This window comes from Pinus tabuliformis, chromosome 5_1 (assembly GCF_031772625.1).
Source record: "Pinus tabuliformis cultivar Carrire ecotype Pingquan chromosome 5_1, CPIR1, whole genome shotgun sequence".
NCBI classification, from domain to species: domain Eukaryota; kingdom Viridiplantae; phylum Streptophyta; class Pinopsida; order Pinales; family Pinaceae; genus Pinus; species Pinus tabuliformis.
The window spans coordinates 277,480,134-277,507,107 of NC_142305.1; positions in this window are offsets into that span (position 1 = coordinate 277,480,134).

The window sequence follows — 26,974 nt, forward strand, 5'->3', positions numbered from 1 at the left end:
ATGATGTGCGCCTTTGGGAACCTGATTCATTAGAGAAGGCATTCAGGTTAGCAAGAAAAATGGAAAGCAAAATTATGGCAACTAGGAAGCATACCATTCACAACTATAAAGACGGAAGTGTTGTTGCCCATAGTCTTCCACAACCTACAAGGTTGACACCACAACAATTGGAAGAAAAAAGAGCAAAAGGGCTTTGTTACAATTGTGATAGCAAATACACAAAAGGTCATAAGTGTGCTGAGAAGAAATTATTCTACATAGATTGTGAAGAGGAAGAAGAAAAGGAGCAAGAAAGGTCAAAAGAAGAGGATATATTCCAGGAACAAAGCCTAGATGAAGAACAAATAAATCCGACCATATCTTGTAATGCATTGGCGGGAATTACCACTCCTCAAACCATCAAGATAGAAGGACAAATCAAGAAGAAAAAGGTAATAGTGTTGATTGATTCAGGAAGCACCCACAATTTTATTCATTGTAGGGTAGCAAAAGAATTGAATTGCTTCCTATATCCAGCACCAGAGTGTCAAGTGATGATTGCAAATGGAGGAACAATAAATTGTTCTGGAAAGTGCCATAATATCAAGCTATCCATGGGAGAATATGTATTGACTAGCCCAATGCTTTCCATTCCAATGGGAGGTGCTGATGTTGTACTAGGAGTCCAATGGCTACAATCCTTGGGTACAATAGCTTTTAATTTTCAAGAACTTTTCATGAAATTTTCTGTGGAAGGAAAGGAAGTTGAATTAAGGGGTATTGCAGGGAAACCAGGAAAGATAATCAGCTCTAATGGCATGACAAAGCTTCTAAAAAAGGAGCAAAGAGGTGTAATTGCACAATTATGTTCGCTAGATGTTTCCACATTGGAATCATCTATTTCTCCAGATCTCCAAAAAGTCCTGGACAATCATTCCAAGGTATTTGAGACTCCCAAAGGTCTCCCACCTATGCGTGATCATGATCATGCTATTCATCTGATTCCAGGAAGTGTTCCTCCAAACATCAGGCCGTACAGATATCCATATGTCCAAAAAAGTGAAATTGAACGTATGGTTGCAGAAATGCTAGAGGCTGGTATAATTCAACCGAGTCAAAGTTCTTTCTCAGCTCCAGTAGTATTGGTGCACAAGAAGGATGGATCATGGCGCATGTGTCCAGATTATAGGGAGCTCAACAAGCTCACTATTAAAGATAAGTTCCCCATTCCTGTTATTGATGAATTACTGGATGAATTGCATGGATCAATTTACTTCACCAAGTTGGATCTTCGTTCGGGATATCATCAAATCAGAATGAAGATTGAAGACATTCCAAAAACGGCATTTAGAACTCATGAGGGTCATTATGAATTTTTGGTCATGCCTTTTGGCCTTACCAATGCACCTTCAACATTTCAAGGTTTGATGAATTCAATTTTCAAACCATTCCTTAGAAAATTTGTGTTAGTATTTTTTGATGATATACTAATCTACAACAAGTCTTGGAAGGATCATGTTGAACATGTTGACAGGGTGCTACAACTATTGGAGGAGAAACAATTATATGCAAAAAGATCCAAATGTTTCTTTGGAGTCCAGGAGGTGGAATATTTGGGTCATATTGTATCTCATGAAGGAGTTAAGGTAGACCCTAGCAAAATTAAAGCCATTAAGGAATGGAAAATCCCCACATCCATAAAGCATCTGCGAGGATTTCTTGGGTTGACAGGGTATTATCGCAAGTTTGTTAAGAATTATGGGAGAATAGCAGCACCTCTAACAACATTATTGAAGAAAGATTCATTTTCATGGACTTCGGAAGCAACAAAGGCCTTTGAACATCTTAAAGAGGCAATGTGCCAAGCACCGGTCTTAGCTACACCGGACTTCACAAAAACCTTTATTGTGGAATGTGATGCTTCAGGAAATGGAATTGGTGCTGTTCTAATGCAAGATGAAAGACCCATTGCTTTTGAAAGTCGTCCAATCAAGGGAAAGTTTTTAAGCAAAGCTATTTATGAGAAGGAAATGTTGGCAATACTCCATGCACTTAAGAAATGGCGACCCTACCTAATGGGAAGACACTTCAAGGTAAAAACGGATCATGATAGCCTTAAATACTTTTTAGAACAAAGATTATCCTCTGAAGAGCAACAAAAGTGGGTCACAAAGATGTTGGGTTATGACTTTGAAATCATCTACAAAAAAGGGAAGCAAAATGTGGTGGCAGATGCACTCTCAAGAAAGGATGAGGATGTGGAAGCATTGTTGTGTGCCATTTCTATTATCCAACCAGATTGGATAAACGAAGCAAGGGAGGAATGGAAGAATGACGAAGAAGTGTGGGCACTTATTCAAAAGCTACAACAAGATTCCAGTACTTCTGATACATTTAGCTGGCAAAATGATTCGTTATGGTACAAAGATCGCTTATACCTCTGTAAGAATTCCCAGCTAAAACAAAAGATTCTTATGGAATTGCACACTTCTCCCTTAGGAGGGCACTCAGGATTTTTAAAAACTTACCACAGGGTTAAGAAGGAATTTTTTTGGGATGGCCTTAAATCAGATATTCAAAAGTTTGTGGCGGAATGTTTGGTTTGCCAGCAAAATAAAGTTGAAACAATTAAGACACCGGGTCTATTACAACCTTTATCCATTCCAAGCCAACGTTGGGAGGAGGTTTCAATGGATTTTATCACAGGTTTACCCAAGTCTGAGGGAAAGAGTGTCATCATGGTGGTAGTTGACAGACTTACCAAGTATGCACACTTTTGTGCATTATCACATCCATTTAAAGCCAGTACAGTTTCTACTGCATTTATGGAAACAGTTCAAAAGCTACATGGAAACCCAAAAATTATTGTAAGTGACAGAGATCCCATTTTCACTGGAAATTTTTGGACAAAATTATTTTCTTGTCTTGGTACTCAGTTAGCTCATAGCTCATCTTATCATCCTCAATCTGATGGGCAAACTGAGATAGTAAACAAATGTTTGGAAGGATATCTTCGTTGCTTTGTATCTGATAAACAGACACAATGGGTCAAATGGTTGCCTCTGGCTGAATGGTGGTATAACACTTCCTTCCATACAACAACAAAAATGACCCCATTTATGGCACTTTATGGGTATCAACCACCATCCATCACATCATATTTAAGAGAAAATTCTAAGGTTCAGGCAGTGGAACATCACATCGAACATCAACAACAAGTCCTCCAACTCTTAAAGGATAACCTCGTGTTGGCACAAAATAGAATGAAACAACAGGCAGATCAACATCGCAGTGAAAGAAGTTTTGATGTAGGTGATTGGGTATTCCTACGGCTACAACCATATAAGCAAATGTCCCTAAAGCAAGCTAAGAAGGATAATAAATTATCACCAAAGTATTATGGTCCGTACAAGGTGTTGGAAAAGATTGGTACTATGGCATACAAATTGGAGCTTCCTGCAGCTTCTCGATTGCACCCAGTTTTCCATGTTTCATGTTTAAAGAAGGTTATAGGTGACAAGCTCCCAATTCAAACAATATTGCCAGAACTTGACGAGGAAGGAAAAATTATATTGGAACCGGAAGCAATCACAGAAACAAGAACTCGACAGCTACGAAATCGATCAATTTCAGAGTATCTTATCAAGTGGAAGAACTTATCCGCTGAAGATTCCACATGGGAGGATGAGAATTTTATGCAGAAGTATCCAGAACTGCTCAAGCGTTGAGGACAACACTTTTTTGAAGGAGAGGGGCATGTTGGGTCCCTATAATACTAGTGATTACCCCATTACTATTGTAGTTATACCCCCTATTTATATTGTTGTGCCCCTATTACCCCCATATTGTTATTTCTGTGCCCCATAGAATCCCTCTATTGTTATTTTTGTGGCTTTATATTATTATTGTTAGGTCGACTGGATTATATTGTGACTCCTTAGACTCCTATATATAGAAAGGAGGTTTTGTCATTTGTATCATCCAAGAATTGTTCATTTATGTAATGTAAAGGAGGCTTCCCCCTCGAAGAGGCTGAATTCTAAGGCGTGTATCTCTCTTTTCTATCTTTTTGTGAGCTGGTTTCATAACAGTATCCCTGTGACTACTGTTTTTCCATCCACTTCTGGGCCAAACAGGAGTTCTGGGGTGTCATCCAGCACATTGACATCATCTTTGTTGCTAGTGAGTTGAAGGGACTTCTTAATTTTTAGTTTATAGATGTCATGCTTGGCTAGTTCTGAGAGAGGGATTGCTATCTTTAGTTTTCCGATTTCAGTTTCTAGGTCAAAAGGTTTTTCAGATTGGGTTTTGGGGTTATAGATAACAGTCCTTTCCTTGTTCATTAAATCTTCTTCTTGATTTTTATCTTGACTTTGGGACTTTCCTCTTTTACTCATCTCTTAGGGAGTAACATTTAAATTAGGATGAGAAGATGAAGTGGCCAGAGGCTGTTGTCTTAAGGACAGTGGTTCAGTGATATCTTCAACAATCACTTCTTCTGTAGGTGGATTTATTTTGTCATTAGGTTCTGTGATTATGACTCTTTCAGGCTGCAGATTATCCTTTATCTTTTCAGGCTGGTTTACATTCACAGTTCTTCTCCTCAGCTTGTATTGTTTATGGACTTCATAAACAGCAGTGTCATAGCCTTGTTTGAAGTCAAAGGATTCCCCTGATTTAGTTTGGAACAGTTTGATTTCATCATCCTCATGATCTTCTTGTGTTAAGAAAACTTGACTTTCACCATCTAGACCCAATAAATTAATCTCAGGATCTTCATTGGGCTCTATTGATGTGGAAGTTTCTGCATAATTTTCTTGGAAAGGGGGTCTTATGTCTTGGTCAACACTGGTCTTGCCAACATTTGGGTTTTGAGTTCTCCTAAAATTTGGATTCCTAGGAGAGTTATTTTGTGGTGGTTCCCATGATGATTTTCTCTCAACCGATTCCACTCTATCACCCAATCTTTTCATTCCATTGAGTATTTCATCCAGCTTCTGATCAAAGGCAGAGGGTTCCTCTTTGAAAACAGTCCTCTTTTCCAACCTTGCCCTGTTCCTTTTGGCAATTAGGTTGGCTTCCACTGTGACAGCAACCCTTTGGGCCTCTACAAGGGATTGAGGATCTCTTTCCTTCAATTGATAGGCCATGTCAGGGTCAAAACCATCAGGGAATTTGTACAAGGCTAAATCAGGAGGAGGTCTTAAATTTTGTGGAATTGCATTATATACATTGTTAAATCTTGCACAATACTCCAAAACAGTCTCTTGGGGACCTCTTTTGATAGTGTCATATTCCCCAAGTATGTACAGAGGATCTTTCTTCTTCTCCCATCTTCTATTAAAGGCTTGATACAGTTCATCAGGAGTTGTGATGGAATTTGCATTCAGGGATCTAAACCAAGTTCTTACATCCCCAGTTAGGCTTTGAACAAACATCCTCATTCTGACACTGTCATCATCCATTTCATAGGTCTCAAAATGGTCTTGCATCCTCTTAGCATGCTGGACAGCTGTCAGAGGGCCATTGGAGTCAAAATATGATATTTTGGTTTGGTAATCTTTGGGTAGAGCTGCAGCATTAGCTGGTATCTGCAAGGGTGCATATCTGTTAGCCATATTTACAGGATTTAGAGGATTAACAGGGGCAGCTGGGATAATAGGAACAGTGGGTACCACAGGGGTAACAAGTAGGGGTGAACCTAGAGTGTTGGTCAAGGGGATATGTGCAGTGGATGAAGATGTGAGAGGAGGACTTTGAGATGTGGATGGTGAACTAGGGGAATTAGGGTAGACCAGAAAAGGACCTTGCATGGAGTAGGGATGAGGCTGGGATGATCTAAGTCCGAGGTTAAATCAGCAGGCTGCTCCTGCCTTTGCTGCCTCCTGATGTTTCTAGGGATGGTATTTGGATTATCAACAATGATGGGTGGATTAGGGTCAGGATTTGCCCTAGTATGCCGTGGAGTTTTCTTGGGAGCCAGCTTCTAACTGTTTTTTAGGATTTTGTAGGAAATTTTTATATCTGTAAGGACTGGATAAAGATTTTGGAATGGCTATATATACTTCAAAGCTGAGATGAAGATTCTCTGAAAGAGCTCTTCCCTAAAACTGTCAATGTTACACAGAAACAGTTTTGAAGGCCTCCTGACTTGTTTCAGGCTTGATTTCAAGCTTTGACGGATGTATAGAAATTGGAAAATCCTAAGAAGTCCCCAGTGGAGTCGCCAATTATGTTAACACCCAGGTTGTTCCCTATGACTCCCAAGGGAATACGGCCGGGGTAACCACTAACCAATCTTTGGACGACAATTTCTAGCCAAACTGTAGTCAGAGAGGGCTCTCTCTTTATAATTTAACTCTGTTTGTAATGATTTTAGGCTAGCTATAAGTTCAGGTCTGTTTTAAGGTTTTAGTTGGTTGATACTTTTAGTCTAGGTTCTTATGCAATTTCCAAAGAGTTCTAGTCCATTGGGCTATGGAATGGAGTGTATCCAGTTAGTGCAAGGCAATTAAGAATCTTACAGTTAACTGTTGGAGTAAGACAGTGAGAATATTGACCCAGGAGCATTTAAGAATTTCTAGGTGAAATTCATACACATAGAATTAACAGACACATGAGCAATTAAGAATTCATGTACATATTTAACCCTGAAGACAAACATTTACAGCAGCAAAAATTGAGCACAAGGTGTAATAAACAGATCTTGTACTATTCTTTTTCTTCATTGCTAGCTTAGTATGAGATAAGTATGATTTGATAAACATAAGAAAAACAATAACAGAGTTTTGAAGAAAACTTGTTATTCCATCAGACAGCACAGGAATTCTGCATCAACACAGGGAGCATCCTCCAGACATCAAATGATTTCAGGAAATCACTGAGCTCATCCAACCCTTTGTATTAGATAATTCTGAAAGTGTACAATACAAGTGTTCTCATAGAGAAAATTACCAGCCCCTTATGAGTTACTCAGGGGAGTTTATATACAAAATTTACATCAAAAATATCAACGAAATGAGTTAATATCTCATTTATGATATGCTAATCTCCGGAATGCAGTAGCTGAAGGAGTGAATGCAGCCGAAATTCCTTTATGCTTCAGCTATCAAATAGTCAGAAGACATTTGGACTTTATGGCTGTTAGAGTCGGTTGGAGATGCGCTGTTCAAAACTTGGCTAGCTGTCATCGTCTTATGTGATGAGTCACTTCTTAGCTGTTTTAAATGCTAACCCTTTTCTGCTATTTGTCTTCTAGTGACCTGGAGCTGGCAGTGACCTGTATGACTGAAGCTATCGTGGCAAAATGTGAAGCATAAACTGCCACCAATCCTCCTTAGGCATTTGATGCCTGCGTATTTTTATCAATGTTTCCTCTGCCTCTGTATGTTTGTAAAGATTGGGAGGGGTCTCAAACAGGTGATTCACCTCATTCTCAATGAAGAACATGCCTTCAAGTTTTTCATATAAACTTTGTCCTGTAGGAGGCCTTGCTGGTTCAGATTTACTGCCAGATGAAATAATCTGATTTTCAATAGTGGTTGCCATTCTGTTGGCCATTTGATCTAGGGAGATCAGCTTTCCTGCACCACTTAGCAAGCTGGGCAGGGCTTTTGCTTGCAGCACTCCCATTTTGGCCTTGTATTCCTCCACATCTGCTTGCATTTCAAAAAATTTCCTCTCTACTGTTTGTATATAGTTTCTTAGAGTTAGTGCCTTCTTGGCAGAGAGGATAGCTTCTGTTCTATTGGGAATGCCTATGGCTGCCAATTCTTCCCTTTCCTGTCTATTCAGGAAGTCTATCATCCTGTTTGCCTATTCTGTTTTGTTTCCTAGTACTGTCTTGGCCTTCTGAATTTCCGCTTGTGCTTGGCCCATCAAATCCATCTGCTCATGCATTATTTTTATTGACCTCCCCTGCTGTTTGATGGATTGGCCAATTTTAGCCCATAGGATTCTCTTTATGTCAGCCATAGCTGTCTCTAGATTCAGCTCCTTTTCTAAGGCCTTTATCTTGTCTCTTTGGGCCTTTATTTCTCTGCCCTGTTCTGCTACAGTCATTTTGGAGTTGGTATACTTGGAGTCCAGTTCTGCCAATTTTTCCTTGGCCTTCTTTATTTCGTCTGCTTGGATCTCCATTGCTTTGATGACCTTGGTCAATTCTTCTATACTTGGACTGGCATCTGGGGCTGTTGCTGTTGTTGATGTAGTTGGAGGAGCTTGGGAAGTGGAATCTTCTTGTTTTTCCTGTAATATTCCTTCCAGCTCTTTCTCCAGTTCCCTAATCCTTTGGTCTTGCTGCATTAGGAGGTCTAGCTGGTCCTCAGCCCGTTTTTGCTTTTGAAGTTCTGCTGTTTGAGGGTGCTCTGTGGGCTGCAGCTTCAACCTCTTCTTTAATGCGTTCAAGTCATCATCTTTTTTCTTCATGAGGGCCTTTACACCCGTTGGATCACTAGGATCATGTCCTAGATCGATGATGATCTCCTCCAGGGACATTATTCTGTTGTCTTTGGCTTGGGATGACAATCTCTCAAAATCCAACTGGGTGTTGGTGTTTTTTAGGGACTCCTTCAGCTCATGGGCCAAGGTGGCCTTCTCTACTAGGGTTGCATAGACCATCTCTCCAGTTTGCTTGTGGAGTTCAATCTAGTCCATGGGATGTATATCCCCGGCTAGGACCTCCACCCTTGTCTTTATGAAATCTGCAGGTGTCTTGGGCTCCGGCCCCATTGGCTTGTAGTGGCTCAGGAGCAATTTCTCCTGCTGAATGTCATATACCGACAATAGTCTCTCTTGCTGGGCTGGTGTTGCATCTACGAATTGCTTTTAGACCTCGGCCCTTAGCAGCTCATTCTGAGCTTTTATCTGTTTGAAAGAAGCCTTGGTGCTTTTGGGCTTCTTGGTCAGCTAGGAATAGGAGGACACCTCTAAGCCGAGTTGTAAAGTTTGCTCCTGCTGAAAGGAGCTTGTACCTATGTGTTGACTGCCCTCCTTGTCTTTTCTTTCACTCTCCAAGACATCATCAGTAATGTCTTCTACCTCTGGGGAGTCTGCTCTTTGCCTTTTGGCTTCTGGCTGGTGGGAGGATCCACTGAGAGGAGTGGACTCTTCTCTATCTCTTTTAGTTCCCCTTTCCTCATGTGCTGGGGTCTGTAAGATTGGGGCAGTTACTGGCTCTTTTTGTGGAGGTGGAATTTGCAGTGTTGGAGCTGCTGGTAGCTGAGTCTGTGGAGGGACATTTTGCCCTTGCTGCTGTTCTTGTTGCTGCCCTATTTGCTACTCTGCTTCAGGGGCAGGCTTTTCTTTTGTTACCTCCTCTTCTGTACCCATTATACCCTTGCCTTTATCTAACACTGGTGCTGATGTAGAAGGTGCCTGTGGTGCAGCCTTTGTAGCCGAGGTCCCTTCTCTTATTGAATAAGGCGGTCTGAAAGGTACCTGCTGCACATAGTCTAGGTCAATAGTCTTTTCAAGCTCCCTCCTACTCTTTAGCATTCTCTCTTCCTCAGTTAGATTTTCAACTAGAGTGTCCATCTGCCATTCTTGCAGGTTGGCATATTTTTCAATGTGAGAGTACTGGCAATGTTTAATGCCTATAAGCCTATACTTGTTTCTTCTAGCAGTGATGAAATCTTGAGGGTCATATTGGACCCACCAAAAACTATAGGATAACTTGTATTTATCCTTGAGGATTAGGTCTTCCTCTTCCCACCCTTCTTTTTTATTCATGATGAAGGGGCCCAACTCGTGTTTGAACTTGAGGTGGGCCTTCTTTTTGGCACTGTGGAAATGGGTGAGGTCTGACTGAATCAACTGCCTGTAATATTCCAAGGCAAATAACCTCATAGGTACATATTTTGGGAGCCTGTATGGACAGAGCTCACAGCCATAGATCCTAATGACAGTATGGTTCTCATATAGGTACCAGTCACCTATTTTATATTTTCTAGAAAGCTGCAAGGCTTTCTTTATCTCATTTGATACTCTGGGAGGAGGGGACTTCATCAACAGGCAAGAGACTGGGTACACAAATTGGTCAACAAATTCACAGTAGGTATAGGGTGAGTTTGTGACCTTATGAAAGACAGAGGTCCAGAAGATAACAGATCTTCTTTCCCCTTTGTGATCCAGCCTTCTGATGTAGCATGGGAAGGCTTCATAGTGGTAGTACATGAATAGGTGGTAAATATAGGCTGAGTACCTGAAGACCCCCTGCCTATCCACCTTGCTCAGCTGATCATGAATCTTATTGGCAATGAATTTAGCAAAGTTATATTTCCTGGCAGGGGGTTGGCGTGGGCTATATGCAGATAGTAATACCAGCATTGTTTTGTCCACATGCTCACTGTTTTTGTATCCCAGCACATAGGCAATCATGTCCAGTAAAAGCCTGCCTATAGCATTGAAATGGATACCCAGGTAAGGAGGTGGCTATGTAGGCTGGCACTCAGGTCTCATGAAATCTCTGGTGACCTTTTGAATCTTCTCACTGGTCATCTTTTCACCAGTCTCTAGCAAATAGCTCATGGAAAATGGGATTAGCAATTTTGTCTTATCAAAATGTAACATTTTGTTGATAGACTCAGCATTAATGTAGAAAAGGATCCTTCCAGATGGAGTGCTAACAGTTCTGTGCTGCACATTATACTTTTCAGCACATAGGTGAATGATTTCAGGGAAGACATTTACAGCTCGGAGACAATAGTATGGTAGGTTTGACTCCCATATCCCATGTGTACCATGACTATCCTTATAGTCCTCTCTCAACTGACTGAAGGTCTGGAAGAAGTCCCTGTTGCCCTCAAAGTCTTCAATAAGACAGTCCTTGTCAACCAATGGCAAGGCCTCCAGCTCTCTATTTGTTGGATTCAATGGAGCTACACTGAGGGATGAGGATGCAGAAGCAGCCATTGTAAAACTTGATTTGAAATAAGGTGATGGCAATTGTTTACAAATTCTTTTTTTTTTAAAGCTTGAGTAATAGGACCAATACAGACCAAGTCTGAACTGTTTTTCTCAGTGAAAATGCAAGCTGGTTTCTGCAGTTTGCTGCAACCTCTCAGGGACGTGAACTGCCAAGGGTAAGTTGCAGAGGTAATGAGGTTTCTTTTGGTAAAAATGCAGCTGGCCTGTACTCGGCAAAAGGGAACAATGCTGAGCACCTCGAGGACAATTTTATGGTTTCAGCCCGTGGAATGACCGCTCTAATGTCAAATTATAGTTCAGGGGTGGTGCAGGTTGCTTGGGCTTACTTTAGGTAACAAGCAGAGTTTGAATTTAGGATTTTTACCAGTTTTTTAATGGTAAATTTACAGAGAATTGGAATGCATGGGCAAAAGTGGGGAAAACTGGTGAAATACCTGGAAAAACTAGCTTGGAAGCTTGCGGGTCGGGCTGTGGAGGTTTAATGCCGTCGAATTCTGGACTTGTAGCGGTCGAAATGTTGAATTTGATGGCTGGGGACAAATTTCGCGGCAGATGGTTGACAACGGCTACTTCTTTTGCGCGTGAAAATGACCCAAAACGCCTCATTTGGTCGTTTATAAAATGCCAAGGGGATGGATATTTATACAAAATTTGGGGTTTATACACCATGGTGTTAGTACTAGTAGGGGAAAGGTAATATAGGGGATTTACATAGTAGAGTTAGAGTTAGTAAGGGGAAAATGAGAATGAAGGGGAAAATCACTAAGTTTATTTGAAACTTACTTAGTTTAGGGAGTAGATCAAAATGAAAAGAATTTTACAGAGGAAATGTGGCTTTTAAATGAACAAGAACCATTATAAAACCTTAGAAATTTCTCATCAATCTTCATGGATGAAGGGATGCTAGTAATAAGAGTGGAAGGGGAATTTGGGGAATTAGACATGCTCCTTTGCCTTGCTTTTCTTATTTAAACCATCAAGATTCAATCTGGAATGAATACAACTTCTGCAACCCCATCTACTTACCCATCTACTTTGCCTAGCATTTTTTATTTCTTCTTGGAGGGTGCACTTGGACTTGCAGACCCTTACTTGCCTTTTCTTTTATTTAGCTTTTTCTTTTGTTTTTTCTATCTACTTCTACCCTTATTTCTTCCAAGGCCCTAGATTAAGCTGTTGGGAGCCTTTTCTTCTCTACCTGAACTACTTGTCTGCCAAGATTAAACAGTTTGGACAGACTTCTTTCTCTATTCTACAACTGAAAATTTAAAACATGACATGATCCAGATTAGACTGTTGGACCATTCATCAAAATTTGAGTCCATACCAAGCTATAAGCACAGATTGGATGCTCTTGGAAATATGTGATCTTTGAATCATCAAAGCAGAGCATATTTGGAACTTCTATAGCCAATCATGAAATATGAAACCTATTGGTATAGGTAGCTAACATTGTCTATCTTTCAACTGTAGAGGCATGGCTAGTGCCTCTAAGAAACTAGCCCTGTGTAGACTCTTTGAGGTTGAACCTATCAACATTGTCTTGCTTCAAGAAACCCTAGGTGAAACTGATCACATTACCAGCTCCCTACAATCTATCTCCCCAGGATGGAAATACTTGGTAATGGATGCTGTGGGGAGATCCGGAGCACTTGCCATTGGTTACAATCCCCACTCCATTAGGGTATCAACATCATGGGGAGGCCATGGTTTCGTGGGCTTAGATTTTTTCTCGGCAGAGCTTGGCTCCAACCTACGGGTTGTTAACATTTATGGACCCTGTTAACAGAGGGAGAATTTATGGAAGCATCTACTAAATCTCTCAATTTTTTCTTCTAATCATATCATTCTAGGAGGTGACCTCAATTTCTCCTTGGGTTTTAGCAAATCTTAGGGATCAATGGCTCAAGTGGATTCTATCTCAGGGTATATGACAAAATTTCTGGTGCAGGTAAATTTTGTAGATGTCCCCATAAATAAACCTCATCCCACATGGAGGAATACAAGGGTGGGTGAAGCTACACTTGCGCATAGATTAGACAGATTTCTTATGAAAGGTCCCCTTTTTTAGCATCTGCATCACTATAAACAATGGGTTGGTTTAGGGGGCATTCCGGATCACTTCCCTATCTATCTGGAGGTTTTGGGTCCTCATCCTAAACCAAAAGCCCAATTTAAATTCAACCATGTATGGTTACACGACCCTGCCTATATTAGCTTGGTTACGGATTTGTGGGTTGCCAACCCGATTGATAGATTTGACTCCTTGGCTAAAGGTTTCTACAATAACTTGTCCAAGCACAAGCATCTTTCTATTAATTAGGCTAGAGAGAAGCATTAGAGGGAGAACTCGCTTCTATCTCACATTGAATCCGAGCTGAGTTCTATGCTTGATGAAAGAAGCCTGGGGTTTATCACAACTGAAGACAAGTTGCATCTGATTGAGCTAGAGAACCAAAAGGCACAGATCCTGAAGGAGAGAGAGGATTCCCTGAGACTAAGGAGTAGGGCCATATGGTTGAAAGCATGGAATGAAAATACTAGGTTCTTTCAGAATTACGCAAAAGGTAGAAAGGTATCAAACACCATATGGAATCTACCTTTACCAAAGGGAGGAGTTTCTAATTATTTCAACAAACTCTCCCATCTCGGCTCTACTCATTTCAGGAATCTATATAAAAATCCACTTGGTTCAAATCTTGCTGATATCATAAATGTGGTTGGACATTTCCCTAGATTTGTAAATGAGAATGAGGCAGAGGATCTATATGCACCTGTAACTACTGGAGAACTTGAAGGCACGTTAAAATGGTTCAAGAAGGACAAGATCCCGGGTCTAGATGGATGGACTATAGAATTCTACCTATCATTTTATGACCTGTTGGGACAGGATCTGTTGAAAGTTGTGGACGAATGTATATTATTTGGATCAATGTACAATGCCATCAATTGGACCTTCATTTCCCTCATTCCTAAATTTGACACTCCTTCCTCTTTCAATGATTACAGGCCTATTTCATTGTGCAACTGTCTGTACAAAATGATCTCCAAGATAATAGCCAATAGACTCCGGCCTATCCTCTCCCGTCATATCACCCCTCAACAATTTCCTTTCTTGAACATTGTTAGATTCATGAAGCCATTCGCTCAGCCACAAGAAGCTATACATTCAATCTGAACCATACACCACAAGGGCATTATTCTCAAGATAGATTTGGAAAAAGCTTTAGACCATGTCAGCTAGCTTTACATTAAGATGCTCCTTATCCATTTGGGCTTTCCTCATAACTTCATCACTTGGATTATGGCCTACATCACCTCCCCTACTTTTAGTGTCCTCATTAATGGCTCTGATTCTCATTTCTTTTACTCAGAGAGGGGGCTTAGACAAGGCTACCCTCTCTCTCCCCTCCTTTTCTTAATTGTCATGGATGGACTTAGTCATTTGATTGCTACGGCTAAGAGGGATGGTGATCTCTGTGGTCTTAAGATCTCTGATGCTTGCTTTCTCACCCACTTCCTACTTGTGGATGATGTTCTCATTTTTCTTGATGGTAATATACGGGACTCTCATACCTTCTCCAAAATTCTCTCACTTTTCTCATCAGCTACTGGGATGTTAGCCAATCAATCAAAATCAACCATTACCTTTTCTCGAACTTCATCCAAGAGTCCCATCTTGGTCATCAACGTTTTCCTTATTGTATCCATCCACTAGACAAGGATCTCAAATACTTGGGATTTTGGATAAAACCTATCAGCCAGAAAATTGTTGATTGGATCTGGCTTGTTACCAAACTAGAAAAAAGGTTGTCCATCTGGAGTCATAGATATTTGTCCAGGGCAGGAAAACTTGTTCTTATTAAATCGGCTCTTGAGGCTATGCCAGTATTTTGGATGGCACTTGCATGTATCCCCAGGAGCATCTTAGCTCGTTTACAACAACTCTGCAATAGATATCTCTGGAATGGAAATCCGGACAAAAATATTTATGCATGGGTAGGCTGGAATAAGATTGCACTGCCTAAGAAATGGGGCGGCTGGGGTGTTAAAGATCTCCCTTTATTGGCACAAGCCCTTGCTACAAAAAAAGGTTGGACTTTGCTCACTGGACAGAACCTTTGGACAACCATTTCATATCATAAGTATATTTGGCCTCAGGAAATCATGGACCGGGTTCGATTACCGAGCTGGCCAAAATCTTTCATCTCATCTATCTGGAAGGCACTCCTTAACTCTCTTCCTCACATTCGAGACATCTCGTCTAGAGAGTCAATGATAGAACTAAGGCCCGCATTGGCTTGGATCCATGGACTAGAAGTGGAGGAAGATATCAGCTGTCTAGTGACCTCATACAACATCTACACTCTCACGAGATCAAGGTGATTGCAAATATTGTAGACCGTCAAAACTCCAGTATCTTTTCACAAGGATGGAAAACTACATTTGCAGCTTGAGTTACCTCCATGTTGGCACCAGGAATGGCAAGAATATATCTCCGCACTATCTGAATTGCATATCAGGATTAAAGAGGGCCCTGATGAACTTATCTGGTGTCATGCAGAAAATGGTATCTACTCTCCAAAGATAGGGTATCTATCCTTGATCTCCCACAAAAAAATAGAGCAACTTACATTCTGGTGGAAGATTATTTGGAAACTAACAGAGCCTCCCCGAACCAGATTATTTTTCTAGTGTATCCTTAGAGATAAAGTACCCACAGGAGAGCATCTCACACACCGATCCTTTCATCTACCAAATTGGTGTATCTTATGTAAAAACTCAACTGAATCGACCCTACTTCTTTTTCTGAAATGCTCAGCACTAATTTATCTTTGGCATAATTTATCTACCTCCATACGTTTCTCTAGGAAATGGGAAGGAGATGATCTAGGTAGTGCATGGGAAGCATGGTTCAATTGGCATAAGGAAACCAAACTACAAAGCCTCCCTCTGATTATCAACTGGCATGTCTGTCTGGCTCGGAACCACTCTATCTTCGACAACAGGCCTATGTGCTAGCCACACATTGCAGAATGTATTGTACAAGCATATAATGAGATGCCTGAACCTCAACAATCTAGATCCCGAAGGCCACATGCCCCTCCTCTCATTGATAAAAACACACCTTGGATGTTTTCCGATGGTGCAGCGAATCAGCAGGGATGTGGTTGTGGCTTTATCCTGTACTTAAATGAACAACATCACTAGAAAGTAAAGATGGGCCTAGGAGCTGGAACTAATTATTTTGTAGAACTCATTACCCTTCGACACCTTCTGCATTTCTCTTTGGGACATAATATTGCATGAGCATAAACATTTTTGGAGACTCAAAGATCATTATTAATTGGTTCAATAATATTACTGCTTGTCACATACATACACTCAATAATATTTTGGATGAAGTTAACATTTTCAAGGCTCAGTTTAACAACATCACTTACAATCATATCTACAGGGAACATAACAGCAGTGCTGATGGGCTATCCAAGGAGGCCATGACACTTCCCAGAGGAAAGTGGATGATCCAGGAACAGCAGGGGGACAAATGAATACCACTACTATCATCGCCCATATATAGATCAACACTACCACAGGGCAAAGAGCCCTTGAACACTGGTTATTTTTGTCTGTTCTAAGAAATGTTAATTTTGACTTTATATATTATACAAGACATATTTATGTGGTTTTTTTAAATACCCTGTGTGGCATATGTACGGACTTATCAACAGACTCCTATTATAGTTTTGAAAGAACACCCTGTGTGGTGAATCTGAAAGTTTTTGGTGAAGTTCAAAATTTTGACTGAAGCTCTCAAAGGCTAGAAAGATACAACATATGCAATTGCATCTACAATATGTAATTTTTCTAAGTTAGTGAAAGATTACGATTTTTCTAGTGGAAAAAAAGAGTTGTCATTTAAAAAATGGATGGGGAGTAACTTTGCTTTAAAAATAGTTTTGGATGGAATAAATGAAGTATTTAAGCGGAGATGATTCGGATGAAAACCTCTATTGTTGATTGTCATTGCTTTTAGTCAATAGAAATTATTCATTTTCTATGGTGATGATTTTTATTTTCAATTATCATTTCTTTTATTCAATAGAAGATATTCATTTTATATGGTGTTGAGTTCTATTTTCAATTTCACAGTAAGAATAGAATAATTTAATCAAAGCATGTATTTAGACATTATGAAAGATTAATATTTGAATGGTGTTACCATCTGTATTTGAGAGAAACAAAGTTGTTTGAATAATTTAATGAAAGCATGTATTTAGAAACAGTGAAAACTTAATATTTGAATGGTGTTATGGTTTGTATTTGAGAGAAACAAAGTTGTTTTTAGCTAACTGTATTTTTTTTTATTTTTTTTAGTTAGTTAACACGTTTTTATGTAAATTATAGTTTTCAACACATTTTTTATAAAAAAACAACAACAATGTAGATGGGATTTTAGCTGTTTTTTTCAACTAAATTTCAACAAATTGATAGATTATTGGTCTGCTACATTTTCTCAAAATAGTGAAATTTATGATTTATTATAATGTCTTTTTATTATTTTTTACATTGAAGTGTTTAGTTTTGTCTTTTAAATTTTAAAATCTAAAGTTCTCTTAAATATTTATTTACAAAATGTGAAAAAGCTAAAAGGAGAGTTTTTTACTTAAGTTAAACCATATAGAAGTTTTAAATGTAATGATGGCAGGGTTACCCCTGCTTGTACCCACTCATTAGTCCCAGGTATTTGACTCTCAAAGTAGTCAAATATTCAACTGTAAATGGTTAACGCCCTCTTTTATCAGTACCTTTATATCGGAACTCAATCACCCCGCTTAAACCACCTATCGAGACTGTTTAACTCCTCATAACCTTCATTATCCTTTTTATTAAATCTTTCCTCAATCTCTCTTATCGTGACTGTTAAAGCCCTTCATAACCTTTATACAACCCTTTAAGCCCGCAATATATAACCTTTCCATTTACTAACCTTGGTCAATATATAATTATTGTATAGAAGCTTCTATCAGCGCTCTTTTCCTTTAAAAACCATTTACAAAGGAAAATCCCCGAAACATACCTTTTGCCTTTGTATGGCCTCTGCACACTTTCTAAGATTAACTTTATCTCAATTGGGGTATCGCTTCTTTGCGACACACATCATACTCCTTCTCCTTCCTCGATATGCAATTATATCATTTTTTGGAATACACCGAAAAACAATGGAAAACCCTCTTCAAACCCTTGACAGAGACGAAATTCAAAAGTTATAAGTGTGCATTCACAAATATCATCGGGTATGCTCCTTCCAAGACTTCTGTTGCACTACTATGATCTTCGTCCTCTCTGATCATCGATACCTTTTACCTCCAATCGCTGACACCTTTGATCTCCGTTGATCGGCTATTGACACATCTCTTCATCGCAATATCGCAAGTCAGAGGTTTTCAAGGCCAATGCTAAAACACTTAAAAACTCAATTGTGATTAGGCTCTCAAACCCGATAGGATTATAAATCTACCTTTATATAATTTTGGATCCAGTTATGTCGCAATATTGGAGTTCGATATTTCAATAGTCTGGTTCTTCTCCACTTAAATGATGCAATGTGATAGTCTTTTGTTGATGCGAATTAATCCTCGTTGTTGATCCTAAAGATCCAACGACTGCTATGCAACCATACTTCACATCTCTGTTTGACTTGTTTACTTAGATTTTATGTTGTTTTCAGTGATTGTGATGGCTCCCGAGTTTCTTCAAAAGTTCTGGACCTTTGTTATTCCGCTGCACACTATCTCCTCTAAGCTTAAACTCTAAAATCTCCTTTGATCTCTATTTTGCAGAGCTCTACCTTGGCTTTTAATTGATTCAATGATCCATCATGATCCCCTGTATCATTTTCTCCCTCTGCGTGTTCTGTAGAACTCTGCCTATAACCCCTTGTTACAGAACCTATGAATTCACATATAAATCAACACTCAAAACACACATTACAACTCATAATTGAGTTGATTCTATTGATAAATATAAACAATGATTACAGAATGAGATCTTTGTGTCTCACACATGCCCGATCTTCAAATATCAGTGGCCTCCTCCTCTACTCTGCTTGTAGTCTTACATTTATACCATAAATCTCTGTTTAACTAATTCTGGTTCCATTCCCAAAATCTATTGAACTGACTCCTAAATCCTCTCTGCCCTCTTTGTCCACTTCTAATATCCATTTAATTCCTAAGATCTCTCCTTAGTTCCTCAAATCATGCAACTGTTTTAAGAGTCCTAATTGACTTTTAAATTTTTTGTCATTAATAACCACTCATGTTCTCATTTATCCGAGAGCATTTACAAACATCTCACATTATCTAATTAAATCACTTAAAATCCTAAATATTACATTAACTTGAGACTTAGGAAACTAACTTCCTAAAAATACATGACCCCCTATGTCTACTTAATTACAATGATTTTCTCTTGGGTTGAATGCTCCTGCATCAGGCTCCCAAAGTAGAAATTATTCATGATCTCCTAATCATGTGTCTCCTGATCTTTGTCTTCCTAGATCCCATACATTGTTTTGTAATTGCCCAAATGTCTTGTTCCTTTTCTGTTGCTATACTTCTGCTATCTTTTACTCCATCTTCTTCTCCTTTTCAATCAGGTTCATACTTTGATTAATCATCCTTCCCGCTGCTACCAATTTCGTCCATATTGACTACTTCATCATTAACTGCCATAACTCTTCAATATTTATTTTTAGAATATCTATGGGCTGGTCGATATTCTTCCATTCATTGTTACCTCTTTCTCTCTGCTTCAGGTTGTTATTGCTGTCCACTAATTCTTCAAATTTTTGTTGGTTATTTTCACTTTGTAGTTGTTGGTTTACTTTTTCTTCTACTTTCTCTCTTGCTACCATTGTAGACATTTCTCTTTCTCTGGCTATCATTGTAGACATTTCCTCCACCCAAACTTCTTGAATACCTTTAAGGATATCTCTCTCTGAAACATCTAATTTCTACATTGAATTCTGACTTTCTAGCATTCTCTCCAGCAATTGAACATTTAAGTTCCATGGATTAAATAATTCCACAAAATCTTCTTCTTTCATTTTTATTTGTCTGTGCACCTGTGCCAAATTTCCTCCATCATCTACAACTAAGCGTTCACTCACAAAACACTTGTTAAAATAAAAAGCATAAGGCTTCAGTGCCTTATTTTCCATTGGCAACAATTAAGTTAGCTTCTCTGTTTCTTTCTCATTTGTCAGCACATTAGTATGTTGTTTTGAATTATCAAAATAATTCATGAGACTGTCAATTAGCCTCTCCTCTACATCATCTGTTTCAACGATATCTCTCTTCTTTTGTTCATGGTAGTGAACTTCTTCTTCCTTAGCCTACTGTTGGTTAACTCTTCTTTGAAATTGTCTGATTCTTACTACCCCCCTTTTATCCTTACCCTCTTGTTCTTTAAGAACCTCCATATCATCTTTAAGCAATCTCTATCCTTCCCCAATGACATTCATTGAATCATTTCTTTGGGACAACATTTATTCAGTATTCATTGAAATAAGACTTCCATCTTCCTCCTCTATGACGACTCTATCATTCTGTTGCCTACTCCCAAGTGATTCTTCTGTCTCCTTCTAATTATGAGATCTTTCCATCTCAGTCTTGATCTGAACAGATTTTAGATTTTGCTCCTTCTCTCTGACAAACTATAAAGTTTGTTCATTCTCCTGTGATGTACCTACAATCATCCACAAATTGTTAATTTTAAAATCATAAGACCTGGCGGTCTTACTCGACTCTTCAATAATCACATTTCCTTGCTGCTCAAAATCTTCTACGTGATTCAGCTCCTTAGTCTCAACTTCATCTCCTTCCTTCACAAGGAATGGTTCTTGTTTTGTAAGAGCTCAAATTATTAATTTATCAATGAGTTCTTTCTATTGTAACAACTAAATACTTTCCTCATTTGAGAGATCTTATTCATCATAGTCTACTGCTCTAGAGTACCTTTTATCCCCCAAAACACATTTCTCCTCATACTTCAGTTCAAGATCCCTATTCAACTTCACTTTAGAGTATTCATCTTCTGTAAGATACTCCTCCATGCTTTCGATAGCTTCATAAGACTGTCTATCCTCTCCTATGCATCCTGCAAGCACACCAAAACTAGTAGGTTCAAAAACACAAGGCTTGATGGCCTTATACATAAGCTCTTCATCTTCAGTCAACATCTCTTCATGTTGTTTTGAACTATCCCAATAGTTCATGAGATCTTCACTTGATCTCCATTCTTTATCTTCAATGTAGCCTTCACTTTCTCCTAGAATTTCTCCCTGTTCGATTTCAAAAATGTACCTTTCCATTTCCAACTCAACTTCCTTGAGTTTTTCCCTCAGCCACTTTACTTGTTTTTGTTGTAGCCTTCTCTGCATCTCATGTCATTCCACTAGCTTCTTCCTTAATACCAAACCTTGTCTCTAGTTTTCTTCTAGCCGCATTGTTAACACATCAAGTTCTTTTCTCATCTCAGCCAACTCCTTGTCAATCTCCTCTTGACTCAGTCTCTTGCCATATTCTTTGGCATTTTTCTTCTCATATCCTCTATTGTGGCTTCTTCCTTAACCTCTTCTATGACTATTAGTATTCATCTTCTTCTCTTCCTTCTCATGAGCTCCTCACTCATCTTCATCAAGCCTCTGCAATAGCTAGTTCTCCTCGCTATAATATTACCTCACTAAGATATCATCACATAGTCTTTTGGTAAGCACAGGTCCTCTGTCTGGAACCTCCTCTTCAGCAACACCTTTTCTCCTTCTAGGCTTTTGGAATCTCTTGAGAACACTTCAATTGTCCTCTCTCTCTGTCCAACCTCTTGTTGGATTATTTAGGTTCACTACCACTTCTCCTTTAGATTGTTTTCTTTACTTTGTCTTCAAGAACACATTTGGTTCACCTCTCATGGCTTCTCTTGTTGTCCTCTGTTGACATGCTTCATATGCAACCACAATCTTCAATTTCAATTTGAAACAACACACATTATCTTACCTCCAAGCCTATGCATGATCTTGTTCTCCCATTTTCCTTCACTTTGAATCGATTGTTCTCTGTTTGGTCTCCAAGTCCTCTTTCCTTCAGAACTTGTACTAAGCAATCTTGCTCTCACTTTTCTTCAAGGAATCCTCTGTTCTTGTCTATTCCAAGCCTCTACTAGAACTGCTACAATATCCAAAGAACTGCAAAATTTCACCTACAATCTTCTGTTGTACCTTCTATCATTCATCAATTAAATTATGCACATTACCTTCTTCTATGTGAAAACTCCTTTTCATAGGAAATATTTCGCTACTGTGATTGCAACCTGCCTCTAATACCACTAATGATGGCAGGGTTACCCCCGCTTGTCCTAACAGTATGCATATAAATGCATCCGCTCATTAGTCCCAGGTATTTGACTCTCAAAGTAGTCAAATATTCAACTATAAATGGTTAAGGCCCTCTTTTATCCGTTCCTTTATATTGGAACTGAATCACCACACTTAAACCACCTATCAGGACTATTTACCTCCTTATAAAGTTCATTACCCCTTTTATTAAAGCCTTCCTAAATCTCTCTTATCGGGACTTTTAAAACCCTTCGTAACCTTTATACAACCCTTTAAGCCTGCATATATATAACCTTTCCCTTTGATAACCTTGGTTAATATATAATTATCATATAAAAGCTTCTATCAGTGCTCTTTTCCTTTACAAACCGTTTACAAAGGAAAATCCCATTCACAAAGGAGAAACCCCACAAACATACCTTTTTCCTTTGTATGACGTCTGCACACTTTATGAGGTTAACTTTATCATAATCGGGGTATTTCTTCTCCACGGCACACAACATACTCCTTCTGCTTCCCCGATATACGATTATATCACTTTTCAGAATACACCAAAAAATAAAGAAAAACTCGCTTCAAACCCTTGAGCCAGACTTCAAAAGTTATAATCCTGCATTCACAAATATCATCAGGGCTGCTCCTTCCAAGCCTTCTATTGTGCTACTGCGATCTCTTCCTTCTCCAATCATTGATACCTTTTACCTCTGATCGCCGACACCTCCGATCTCCACTTATCAGCTATCAGCACATCTCTTCATCACAATATCACAAGTCATAGGTTTTCAAGGCTGATGATGAAACACTTAAAAATTCCGATGCAATTAGGCTCTCGGACTCAATAGAATTATAAATCCACCTTTATATAATTTCAGATCCGGTTATGTCACAATATCAGAGTTTGGCAGTTCAATACGCCAGTTCCACTCCACTGAAACGATGTGATGCGATAGTCTTTCACTGATGCGACTTAATCCTAGTTGTCGATCTTAGAGATCCAATGGCTAACGTGCAACCACACTTCACTTCTCCGTTCGACTTGTTTACTTAGACTTTACACTATTTTCAGTGATTGCGATGGTTCCCAGGTTTCTTCAAAATGTTCTCGACATTTGCTATTCCATTGCGCACTATCTCTTTTGAGCTTAAAATCTGCACTCTCCTTTCTCTGGGTAGTTTTTTGGTGAATATATCAACAACATGTTCCTTGGAGGGAACATACTCCAATTTGACCTTTTGTTCAAGCACTTGTTCCTGGAGAAAATGATATTTGATAGGTATGTGCTTGGTCTTGGAATGCATGACAAGATTCTCTCAAATACTGATTGCACTTGTATTATCACATAGAATGGAGATGGGTGGAGTACATGTGATTTGAATGTCTTGCAATGTTTGCATCATCCAAAGGAGTTGTGTGCAACAAGATGCAATAGCCACATGTCCTGCTTTAGCCGTAGATAATGCAATTGAACTTTGTTTCTTGCTGAACCAAGACACTAATTTGGAACCCATAAAGAATGCACCACCACTAGTGCTTTTTCTATCATCCATGCTTTCTGCCCAACTTGCATCTGTATATGCATGAAGTGTAATATCTGTATCTCTAGGATACCATAAACCAAAGTTTTGTGTTTTTTGAAGATATTTTAAAATCCTTTTGACTACCTGAAGATGTGCTTCCTTTGGATTCGCTTGGAATCTTCCAACTATTCCCACTGCATGCATGATGTTTGATCAGGTACCTATTATATAAAGCAGACTACCAATCATGGTTTTGTAGGTTGGTTGATGTACTGTTGTTGATTCATCATTTTCACTAAGGCTGCATCCTATTACCATAGGGGTACACACTGGTTTTGAATCCTCCATGCCATATTTCTTCAAGATATCCTTGAGGTACTTAGTTTGTGATAGAAAAATACCGTCATAATTTTGTTGAACTTGTAAACCAAGAAAATATGTGAGCTCACGAAGCAGGGACATTTCAAATTCTTTCTACATTACCAAAGCAAATTTTTGACTCATGCCTTCTTTATTGCTACCAAAGATGATATCATCAACATACACAACAAGTATTAGCAATTTATCATTGTCCATTTTTATGTATAGATTGCTATCAGTTGATCCTTTTGAAAAACCTTTTTGATGGAGGTATCTGTTAGGAAAATAATACCAAGCCCTTGGAGGTTGCTTTAGACCATGGAGAGCCTTTTTGAGTCTGCATACAAGTTTTGGATCATTTCCAAGGATGAATCCATCTGGATTCTCAATATATACTTCTTCTTCTAAGTCTCCATTTAGAAAGGCATATTTCACATCCATTTGATATACTTTTAACTTCTGAAAGCTAGAAAGAGCAAGGAACATTATTATGGCTTCAAGTCTAGCAACTTGTGCAAAATTTTCTTCAAAGTCTATACCTTCTTGTTGAGAATACCCTTTACAAACAAGTTTGACCTTGTTTCTATTAACTTCTCCATTTTCATTCAGCTCATTTTTGAATATCCATTTGGTTCCTATGACATTTTTATCATTAGGTCTAGGAACCAATTCCCAAGTATTATTCTTTTCAATCTACTCAAGTTCTTCATTCATGGCTTTGACCCAACATTCACCTTTGCATGCTTCATTTACATTTTACAGTTCGATGCAGGAAAGAAATGCTAGATAGCTTGAAGCTTCTCTAATAGTTCTTCTCGTCTACACACCTGCCTCTTGCTGCCCAAAAATTTGAGTCTCTGGATGATTCTTCTGAACATACCTAGATGGAGTCTTTTCTTCTACCCTTATCTATTCTTCTAGTGCCTCATAGATTTCTTCTTCAGAATTAGTCTGATTTGATGTGGAAGGATAGTCCCCATCTTCTTCAAAATCTTTGGTTTTTGCCTAGTTTGGATTTTTGCCTGCTTCATCAACCACAACATCAATACTTTCAACAATTTAACCAATCCTTTCATTATAACACTTATATCCTTTACTTCGAGAAGAGTAACCAAGGAGAATACCTTCATCTACTCTAGGTTCAAACTTCCCAAGTTTTTCATCATTCCTTTCGATGTAACATTTGCTTCCAAAAACTTTGAAGTATTTTACAGTAGGAGTCTTACCATACCAAAGTTGATGAGTAGTTTGAGTGCCGTTTACCTGGATGTTTGTTTTATTGAGAATAGTGACGATAGCAAATGCAACTTCACCCCAGAAGGTTGTAGGAGTTCCAGACTCATCAAGCATAGCACAAGCCATTTGTTGAACAGTTTTATTCATCCTTTCTACCACTCCATTTTGTTGAGGAGTCCTTGCGGTAGAGAATTCCCTTCTTATTCCATGTTATTCATAGAAGTCGAAGAATTCATCCGAGGTAAATTCCCCTCCTCGATCAGACCTAAGGCATTTGATTCTATGATCTGATTCATTTTCAACCAAGGATTTGAAGGCTTTGAACTTTTTGAGTGCTTCATCTTTATGCTTTGGAAGTCCTATTCAACACATTCTGGAAAAGTCGTCAATGAACAATATAAAGTATTCTTCTCCATGAGGTGACTTTGTCCTAGATGGACAACATAAATCAATGTGAACAAGTTCAAGAGGCTTTCTAGGTGATCCTTCCGTCTCAGGGAAATGTGCTCTGGTTTGATTTTGAAATTGACATGATTTGCATGTTGTATTCTCTAGAATGCTGATATCAGGAAGATCATGAATAGCCCGGTATCTACATGCTTTTCTTACTTGATAGAAACTTAGATTCCCCAATCTTCTGTGCCATAGCCAGTGTTCATCGTTTTTTCTTAGATAGCATTGTTTTTGTCCCCCCTTGAGTATGTATAGATTGTTTGGAGTTCTTACACCCTTGATCATTATTTCTCCTGTATCAAACTCATGAACAACACATCCATTTGATTGAAATACTACCTCATTTCCTTAATCACACATTTGACTGATACTCAATAGATTATGCTTTAGACCATCTACATACATAACATTCCCAAATTTAGCTTTTTCTTTTAAGAGAACGGAGCCTTTACCTTTTATGACTGCAGGAGTATCATTACCAAAAGAGACATTCTTTTCCTTTTCTAAGGCATTATATGAATGAAGTTTTTCTTTATCACCTGTCATGTGCTTCGAGCATCCACCGTCGATGTACCACTAATTTTCTTGTCCTTCTGCATACAAGGCTATACCACATCTTTTTGTTTGCGGTTCTTTTTTTCTCCATGTTTTGGGACCCAATGAATCTTGCTCCTTCGGAGATGTTTGCCGAAATTTACTCCTACATTCAGAATCTTCATGACCGAAGTTGTTACAGATAGAGCATTCTATTTCATTTTCAAGAGAAGAAAGTTATTGTAGGTCCCTTTCATGATCCTAGTCACATTCCATTGATTTCGTGCTTCTCTAGTCATGATGATCTTGTAAGCAACGCATTGAGCAACTTTGTGTCCAAAGTTATGACATGAGAAACATTGGCCATTAAAGAAATTCATGCGATTATCAAATCTATTGACCTGGTGATTGTAATTTGAATCAAATTGAGAATGATTTACCTGAGGTTGGTTGTAGCTTCTGTTCGTCATTGAAGTAGATTGAACCCGATTTACCAGGTAATTTGCATTATGCCTTTGCTGGCGATTTTCAACCTGTTCACTTCTCCTTGCTGCATCAAGATAACTTTTG